We start from the raw sequence: 9509 nt of genomic DNA, 5'->3' as shown, positions 1-9509 counted from the left end.
GTAAAATGGATAAATCAACTTCCAGTAATTAAGTTTCATAAATTCCGGAAACTATCTCCTGGATCGTCCCAATTTTTCCGCTTTTAAAAACAACAGCCAGCATCCAGGAAGAACTTTGAAAGCTTTCTTTTTGCTTGATTTGGGAGACCTTGGTCACCTGAAGAGCATGCAAAACTCAAGGCTTATATTGAAGAATATGGTATGAATTAATTTGTTGACTTCTTGTGGATCTTTTTGTATATTTGATCTCTTGGTATGCGTAATTTAATCCACAGGGCTCAAGAGATGTGGAAAGAGTTGCAGAATAGATGAGATAGGGTTAAATTACCTGAGGCCTAACATCAAGCATGGTGGATCTCTCGAAGAAAGAAGACAGTACATCATTTGCAATCTTTGCATCGTATTGGCAGCAGGTTGAACGGAAACATTTTTAGAATGCATTTTATGGACACTCTCAATAGCATAGTATAAAGAATTTGGTAAGACACCAGATAAATAGTATAGAATCGACCAATTGGAAGACAAAAAATAGACAATACAGTGCAGCCAGTTTAGGAGTGGATTTGCAACTGAAAATTCCTGTATTAACAATAAAATTGTTACTATGCAGTTTCTCATTCTTAATTGCACTAATCAAAACGTGTAGTTTTGATTCACAAAAGGTAAACTTTCTCTGAGGTACTCGTACGCTCAGAGATTTTCATTTATGTTCAGTCCACCACATCACTACTAAAGAGCTTAAACTTGTTAGCATCGAGAATCACTTCCATACGAGGAGAATGTACCCATCAATCCTGCACCTGTGAAAACAACCATGACAGTAATGTTGATCCAGTAGATGGAGGATATTTGGAGGTTTAAAGCTCATGTTGTAAGAAGCATTGGCAGGATGAAGTCTAGGGGAAAATCCAATTGCCCTACCACTCCATAATGTCTCCAAAAAATGGAAGCATTGCTGCCATAAATCCACAGAATATCATGTACAACGTCCGCAAGAATGATCCTAGGATAAGGTTTCTTTTTGAAAACATCCCTTGTTTTACATCACTGTGATTTCTTCTCCTGATCTCAAAAGCTACTTGAGAATAAACCTGCTCCCATTGTAGAAAGATTACCTCAGTTAACCGAAAATGGAATTCGCCTCTCTAAGTTTGATTGCACAGTATATCTGTGAGCTTACCAAGCCAATGGCAAATAATTGAAGAAGAACAAACACAACTGCGAGACCAACAACCAATGTTGGAGCGTAGAAGGTCCATTATCAGGCACAGGCTCTTGAGAATGTTTGAATCAGCTTTGTTCCCAAACCCCAATACCCAGAAGCTGCTGCCGAATAGAAAGTACAAAATGACACTATAGCACATTAGAAGACCTTTTACCATCTTCCCAGTAGCGGGTGGAGCCAGAGTTGCCTGTATTGATAGAATGCCGAAGTTAAAATCAAGAAGCTTACAGCAATTAGCAAACATGCTTGCATGGCTCTTCTGTGCAGTTAATCAATTTGTCATGTCTGGTGTACCCTACATCATGCTAGGCATTAAAAAGAAAACCAAATAGATATTCCGTGAAGTTACCGGTATTTCTGGTAGTATGCCATTCCAAAAATGGCAGCTATAATGGAGATGGAAGTGAAGGCACTAAAAAGCCTAGATGACTTTGAAGATTCCGGGAATAGTCCTTTGACGGAGCATTTTTGGAGAAACCTGGACAAGTAAAATTTAGAAACATATTTAGAGCATCAGCCAAATAACCACCCAATGGATTTTATATATTGATTCTTGTTCCATGCACCCACAACAAAATTTTGGACGCATTTCACCTAATTAAAGTCCACTGCTCATTTTCTTTTCCATTGTTTTATACGCAAATTTCATTGCCAAATTAATTCTGTAATAATGATAAGTAAAAATGTTGCATTTATTAACAGAACTTTCTTCTAAACATGAAAAGATACTCATAAATACGGAATGAAATACTTTTCAATGATTTCTATACCTGCTTTAATGCAAGCACCAACTACGAGGAAGGAATACCAAGCTTAGAAGAGAGAAGCAAGGTTGATGTGTCTGAGTGAGTGGAAAGTGGGAAGCTGAGAGAGTACTACATAACAATTGTCACCATTGCTACGAACTCGTACAGTTCAAAGTCCCATTGGGGAAAGGTCCGAGTACATTATCTAGTCACAGCCCAAAAGGCAAAATTAACAAAGAAACAAAGATGGATAAGCACCAAAAGATTAAAACATTGTTTTGATATGAATATTATTTGTACACAATATGTTAGCGAACTCTTGCGTGTCCATGTGCATTCTTAAAAGCAGTTTCGTAAAGCAAAGGTCATATCATCGAACCAAAGGTCCAAAACAAAAACAGAACTGAATGGGACCTCTACTCTTCTTGGAGGTAGTTGAAAGAATTGACAATAAGAAAATGTATCATTATCTTTTGAGAATATGGTCTACATTGGACCCACTCATCTCCTATCATTAAGCAAAACCTAAGCTGTTCACATTTCATATAAATCTTATATTAATGCTATACATATACAAAGTTTTATATTAATATTTTTTTCACATTATCATTTTTTTAGGTACAACTCAAACTCAAATATTCCATATGTTTTTTATTCATTATCGAATTTATTCATTAACCTCAAATTCTTATATATTTCATGAGTGCACATAATCAAACGTATACAAATCCTTCAAGTACTAAAGTTTCAAGTTTCAACTAGTGCGCAAACTAGAAACACTTGAAAAAAAAATTCTATACTCATTGCATATAATTGCAAAGACAATGAAACTTTATTTAGAGATATATGTACAAACATCATAAATTAAGTTCAAACTAGCTGTCACACATGTATTATAGTCATATTTTACAGGAAATAAATATGATTTACGGTAGGTGTTGGCCATAAACTTGGTAATCTTCACTAAAGCCAAGATGTGCAATAAAGTTTGACATGAGTGAGTAGCTCTCCACCATTCTTAAGTTGTTGCCCATGCTCTTTCCATTCAGAATGAGCTGCAGCGAACATTAAGTCTCCAGCCGTATTCACTATCATCCCCTTTTCTTCAACATTTCCGACTTCTTCATTGCCTTGACAAGGTGTATTGCCATTTAATAATTACATCATGAGATGTTTGGGATATACCAGCTTCGTCATTACTTTCAGGTGTGCCACCAAACTCTTCTGACAACTGGCAAGCTCTAATTTTAAGATTTTTACTTGAGAGCATATTCATCTCTTCGTTCATGAATGAACGCATGGCGGTGGCAAAAGTAGCTCTGAACATCACTTCACCAGTCTCTTTGGGCATCATAGATGGACAAAACACCAAAAGATCAACATGTAATCAGCTAACCATCTGCTAAATTGCAATTTAGATTACTATTAATACTATCTTCATCTTTATCTGAATCTCGTAGTAGCATATCAGAAGCTATGTGCCAACACATAGGAAGTCCCCGTATCCAAATAAAATAGAGAATTCTTCAAAAGCCCTTTGTAGTTCCTCATTTGAACCTTATAATGACCTATCTTGGCAAACAAACTTCTAGGTACTTCTTTGATTTCGTTTGAATTCAGAGACGGCAATTCAGATTCATTCCTTTCTTAAAAGATGGTGGAAGATCTTTTCTTGCAAAACGACATCTATTTTTGCCCAGCTCAAATACTGATACTTCTCTAACAATTCGTTGAAGGCAGGAGCTTATGAATTCCGACATAACTGGTCGAAATTTCTCTGAGGCTAAAACTCAGAAGGTTGAACTGTCTCATGTATCCCGACCCCTCTTCCGACTGGTCACAACTGCTTGAGATGGACATGTACGAACATATGTGTTTGCTCTCTTAGACCTCGTCAAATTGATTAGTTTTGTCCAGTCCGAGAAAAATGTAGGATTAAAGCATAAACCTCCAGAACAACAGCTCCAGAGAGCAATACATAAGTTACGGATAAGTCATTGGTGAGTAAGCCTGGACGTCAATATAATTGAGAAGAAACCTAATGCAAAACAGATGAAGGAAGCTAACAAAACGAAGAACTATTCCGAAGCGAGAATAACGATGATTGCCTTTGTGTAGAGAAACATACATGAATCCAAGCTCAATAGTCACCAGATCGAAAGCCACTTTGGTGACTTTTTCTCAAAGATTTTATAGCTTAGCTTCCATTCATCAATTTTGAGGGTAGACCTGCAAATAAATGTCTAAATCTCTTGAACAAAAATAAGCTACAATCAGTGGATGTGACTCATCCTTCTGCACTTCTTCCTTGATATCTTGTTCTTTTGTCAACTGAACAAGATCTAGACTAGGATCATGATTTAAGAGCAAGTATCTCTAAATTTATCGGGTGCTCGAAGACCAAAGTACCAAAGTTCGCTCTCCATATTTGATGGTTCCAGAAATAAACATTGGAATCGCCAAATATGTGAGGCCCGTGTTGCTCCATGATCGTAAGAAGACATAAAATGCTACTCCAACTTGAACAATAGACCGAGAAATGCCTTAGCCACAACTCATTATCTTCTAAAGAGTAAGCCGTGATAGTGTCTGGTCACCAAGGTGCAAAAGAAGGAATGGTGCCCAAAATGCCTGAGTTGGTAACTTGATATTGTAGAATTATTTTTCTTCGATATCCTCTTGGCTGGTGGCAAGCTGCCTAGGCAACAGTTGCATCCAATCTGCTGCTAGATTGATACCAAATGAGGATTAATATCCATCTTCTTACTATGTATTTTCATTTAGAACCAGATAGGATGAGGATGATTTGTAAAGAAGGCTAAGTAAACCGATATTCGAATTCCCCATCTATTCCAAAGCTGTTGTACTTTTTCTAGAGAAATGGTCATGGCTCTACTGTTTTTCACAGATCAATCAAACCAGAAATCGAAACTGCATCAACCAACTAAAACGTACTTACTAAAAGAACTTTTTGACCGGATATTACTTTTAATAAATAAAACTAAATTAATTGGTATGAGAATGAGATGAATATGACTATAGACTTCTGCAAAATTCATAACAACAATTATGCTCATCTCAGTAAACACCCCAATAGTACATACATCAATAACACACAAAAAACAATCTAAGCTAACACATAAAAATATCTCATTCCAGCTCTTTAACATCTCTTAATGGCTACAAGTATCCTTAAAATGTCAGTTAAACGACACATTTTAACGCGTAAAAATTGATAGTTCAACACCTTACACAACAAAAAAAAATTATAATCTAACAAATATAGAAAAATAAAAATTGACATATATGTAAAAAAATATATAACACAACAAAAAAAATTATATCTAAACAAAAATATAGAAAAATAAAAATTGACATATATGTAGAAATATATATATATTTTTTTTTAAAATGACATTTAGAGCTAAATGCCCGAAAAAACAGACTCTCAACACTCATTTTCTAAGTACACCCTAATTCAATACTCTAAAATTACATTTTAACCACTTCATATATCTTCGCAATTCCAGCAAAAAATTGAATGAAAAATACAACGAAAACCAAAAATTTGCCCAAAATTTGATGAAAATAAATCTTTTTAAAAATATTAAATATAGTAAGTATATAATTCAGTGCTAGAGAATAGAAGAAATCAACTCCAATCAGAGATATGTGTATGCAGTGCCTTAAATTTTCTCAAAAGATTTAGAGGATGAAAAAGGAAAAATGCTAAGTTATATAGATTGACAATTTTTTCCCAATTAAGTTCAGGTTCAAAAATGCGTAAGTTTACAGTAAGAAAGGAAACTAATTTTGCAAATAACAAAAAATACATGTGTTGATTTGAATTATATTATAGAAACTAGTTCATTGTTTCTGCATAATGTGACTGTAAATAATATTTATTGTTCTTTCAGTACTACTAAACATATCTGACATGCCTTAAGATTGTTTTAAAATGTTTTGCTCATGAAATATAGAAATGTGATTTTGATATTTATTTTAATTGGTTTTCATCTATTTTAGAAATTCGATGCAATTAATTTACCATGTAAAATAAAAAGTTATAAACTCAGAGCTGGAAGAAACACTAATAGTCATCATAATCTTAAGTTTATAATAAAGAACATGTCTTGCATTTATATAAATAAGTACACCATAAATTACTAGAAGAGAGAATTTTTATTACCAGTCACTGATCTATTTCTTCTGCGTATCTTTGAACTTCTTTTCTTCCAATTACAGCTGAGTAATTGTCACTTGATTAATTCCAAATAGAGTAAAACTACAAAGGCAAATGAAAATTCAAAATTAATGAAACAAAGAAAACTACATCATATGCATGATGCATCTATGAAAATTCCTAGAGGCAGACCTAAATCCCTTATTCAACTATCCTAGACGTGTCATTTAAAATTTACATACAAATATTAAAACTTCATCACTAAAAATTACATTTCACTTCAATTATTCGTTGAATCTTACACTTTGTCCCCCTTAAATGCAACTTCTTAAACTTGAGAGTCTGAGGCATGCGATCTGAACAATCTGATGCACACGATCTCAAATAAACGAGCGAGCTTATGAGCTCAATTAGAGAGCATAAGGAACTCGATCAGAAAGCATAAAGAGCTCGATCTGAGATCGTAAGAAGCTCGTTCTGAGATCGTGAGGAGCTCGAGCTAAGAACTCGAGAGCTCTTTACGATTTAAGAGCTTGAGAGCTCTTTATGATTTGAGAGCTTGAGAGCTCTTTATGATTTGAGAGCTTGAGAGCTCTTTGCGATCTAAAAGTTTAAGGAGTTCAATCAGAAAATAGAAGGAGTTCGATCAGAAAGCGCGAAGCTTGATCTGACAAGAAGTTCAATCAGAAAGCGCGGAGCTTGATCTGAGAACTCGAGATTAGCGATCTAAGCGCTCGAAAGCATGATCTAAATTATCTGAACACGTGATCTCAACAATCTTAATCGCGCGATCTAGATGATCTGAGCGTGTGATCTGCGATCTGGCCACGCGATCTGAGAACTCTGATGCATGCGATCTGTGATTTGGCCACATGATTGAAGAGCTCTGATGCGTGTGATCTGCGATCTGACCATGCGATCCGAGAACTCTAATGCGTGCGATTTGCGATTTGGCCACGCGATCTGAGGATTCTAATGTGTGCGATCTGGCCACGCGATCCGAGAACTCTGATACGTGCAATCTGCAATCTAGCCACGTGATCCGAGAGCTCTAATGCATGCGATCTACGATCTGACCACGCGATCCGAGAACTCTTATGCATGTGATCTATAATCTAACCACGCCATTAGGGAACTCAGATGCGTGCGATCTGCGATTTGACCATGCCATCGAGGAGCTTGGACGCAAGTTCGAGACCTGTATGGGCCACCAAACTGTTGATGCTTGATTTTGACACCAACGACTCACACATGCAAAGTGCTAAGAGTATCTTAGAAATTATACGTGATGGATTCATGAGATTTGAATATGGTGCTGAGATTATATATGTTGCAGAAACATAAATAAAAGATTGGCAAGAGAGGTTTTTAAAGTAGTTCAGATACTTAAAGCGAATCCTACATCCACTGTTATTTTGCTATTCTCTGACTATTTCTATGATATTGTCCGTAAGGCATACAAAGATAGAGAGAAACTTTGTTTACAGAGAAAAATAATAAAGTTCAAATCTATGTTTAGCTCTCATATGCCCAGCCTCTCCTTTTACAAAGAGAAGTGTCCATTTATACACCTTTGAGATCAATGTAATTAGTGTTTTTGCAAGTTGCCTTGACACATGCAGAGCTCTTATTCGTCCTTATCTTAAAATGAGATAGGGTTGGGATAAAATATCTCTAAGACGGTATGGGCTTGACAGCTAATACATTTTGTCTTTTAGGCACTTGTTGAACTGACATCAGTGTGACTTTTTAGGCACAACACAAACCATAGTTGTAAACTTGGCAAAGTTCACATGGTGTGTTGTTGAGGTTGGTCTACATTGTGTGAATCGTACTTGCCAAGTGATAGATTGTTAGAGTTGACGACCACTTCAACAATAGAGGTCGTAGCTCAACAGCTCGAGATCACACCTCGAGGTCACAGCTAACCTGCACGATGCACATGGGGATCCCATTCCCCGTCCTCGCCCTCCTAGGGGATCCCCGCCCCATCCCTGCTACGGGGATGATAGGAAATCCCCGTCCCTGCCCAGACTACGGCCATTTTGCGGGAAAAAATCCCATGGTGTACAGAGATTTTTTTAAAGCAAATTCAAATAAAACATCAAAGTAAAGATAACAGCAAGAGATCAAGTAAACATTACGTAATAATCCATCAAATTTCAAATTTTAAAACATAATAATAATAACTTTATCTCAATGAGTTGAGTTCACTGAAACCTGTTGTTACAACAATTCCGTTAAAAATATAAATTTTAAGAAATCAAATAATAAAAAATAAAAAAACAGTGGTGTTTGTGTCTTTTGTTTTGTTGTTCTATGTTGTACTTACAGAATTCAGAGGAAGCACTCACATAGAAGACAAAACTAAGCAGCTTAAAAATGAAAGAAAGAAGAAAAGTGCAGTAATGGGAGTACCTTGGAGGTGGGTAAATGAGATAAAAGTTATGTTGGGTTTGTGATGAGACCGAGAGGAGAAGACGAAGAAGAAGAGATACTATTAGTAGCAAAAGATGGAGATGGGATGGGCCATAGCATTATTTGCAAAAGCAGATGTGAAAGCAAGACTCCAAGTCTTCTACTTTCTTTTCCTTTTAGCTTTTTCATGTTTTCTACTTTCTTTTCCTTTTAGCTTTTTCATGTTTCTCTACTTTATTATATAGATTTTAAGAGCATCTCTAAAAATCTCTTTATATGACCAAATTCTATAAAGAGTTTGTCTATAAAAATAAGAGTCTAATAAATTTTTTATCTTTAAAATATAAATTAGAGAATAAGTTTGACTATTCACATTTAGAAAGTCAAATTTTACTCTTTATCATATTTCTATGCATTTTATTTATTAATTATTTTTCCTATTAAGTCTCTTTCTTAAAAATAAAGAATATCTTTATTAAATTTAAATAGTTTATTAGATTTAAATAAAAATTGTGTTCTTTATATTTTAAAATTAACGAAGATCCACTAAGTTGGAGTTAGAGAGGAAGCTAATGGGCCTGGCTGGGCCTTCCCTGTGTCCCCAGCCACAAACATCCCACTACTCAATATTATGTTTGCCTAAAGTATTATCAAGTCAACTCATTTTTTTCTTTTATGTTTTTATGAGATGGTTGGTTAATTGTTTTAACCAGGAACGGAGTGTTTGCAATGTGTTATGAGTCACTTTGATACCGACGATTTCGCATATGTAAAGTATTATGAAATAAAATTATATGTGAGATGGTTATAAGAGTTGATTATGGTGCTGAGATAATGTATGTTTAAAGAAATATAAATAAAAGATTGACAAGAGAGATTTTTATAGTAATTCGGATACTTATAAGCAAATCCTACGTTCACTGTTATTTTATTATTC

At 35.2% G+C, this 9509-nt stretch overlaps 1 pseudogene; it reads right to left on the bottom strand.

Moving 5' to 3' along the window:
- Positions 1-710: 710 nt before the first annotated feature.
- Positions 711-8647, bottom strand: LOC116113511 (annotated as a pseudogene).
- Between the last annotated feature and the right edge of the window lie 862 nt (positions 8648-9509).

Source organism: Pistacia vera, unplaced genomic scaffold (assembly GCF_008641045.1).
Source record: "Pistacia vera cultivar Batoury unplaced genomic scaffold, PisVer_v2 Contig68, whole genome shotgun sequence".
NCBI classification, from domain to species: domain Eukaryota; kingdom Viridiplantae; phylum Streptophyta; class Magnoliopsida; order Sapindales; family Anacardiaceae; genus Pistacia; species Pistacia vera.
This window is presented reverse-complemented; position numbering and strand designations above follow the sequence as displayed.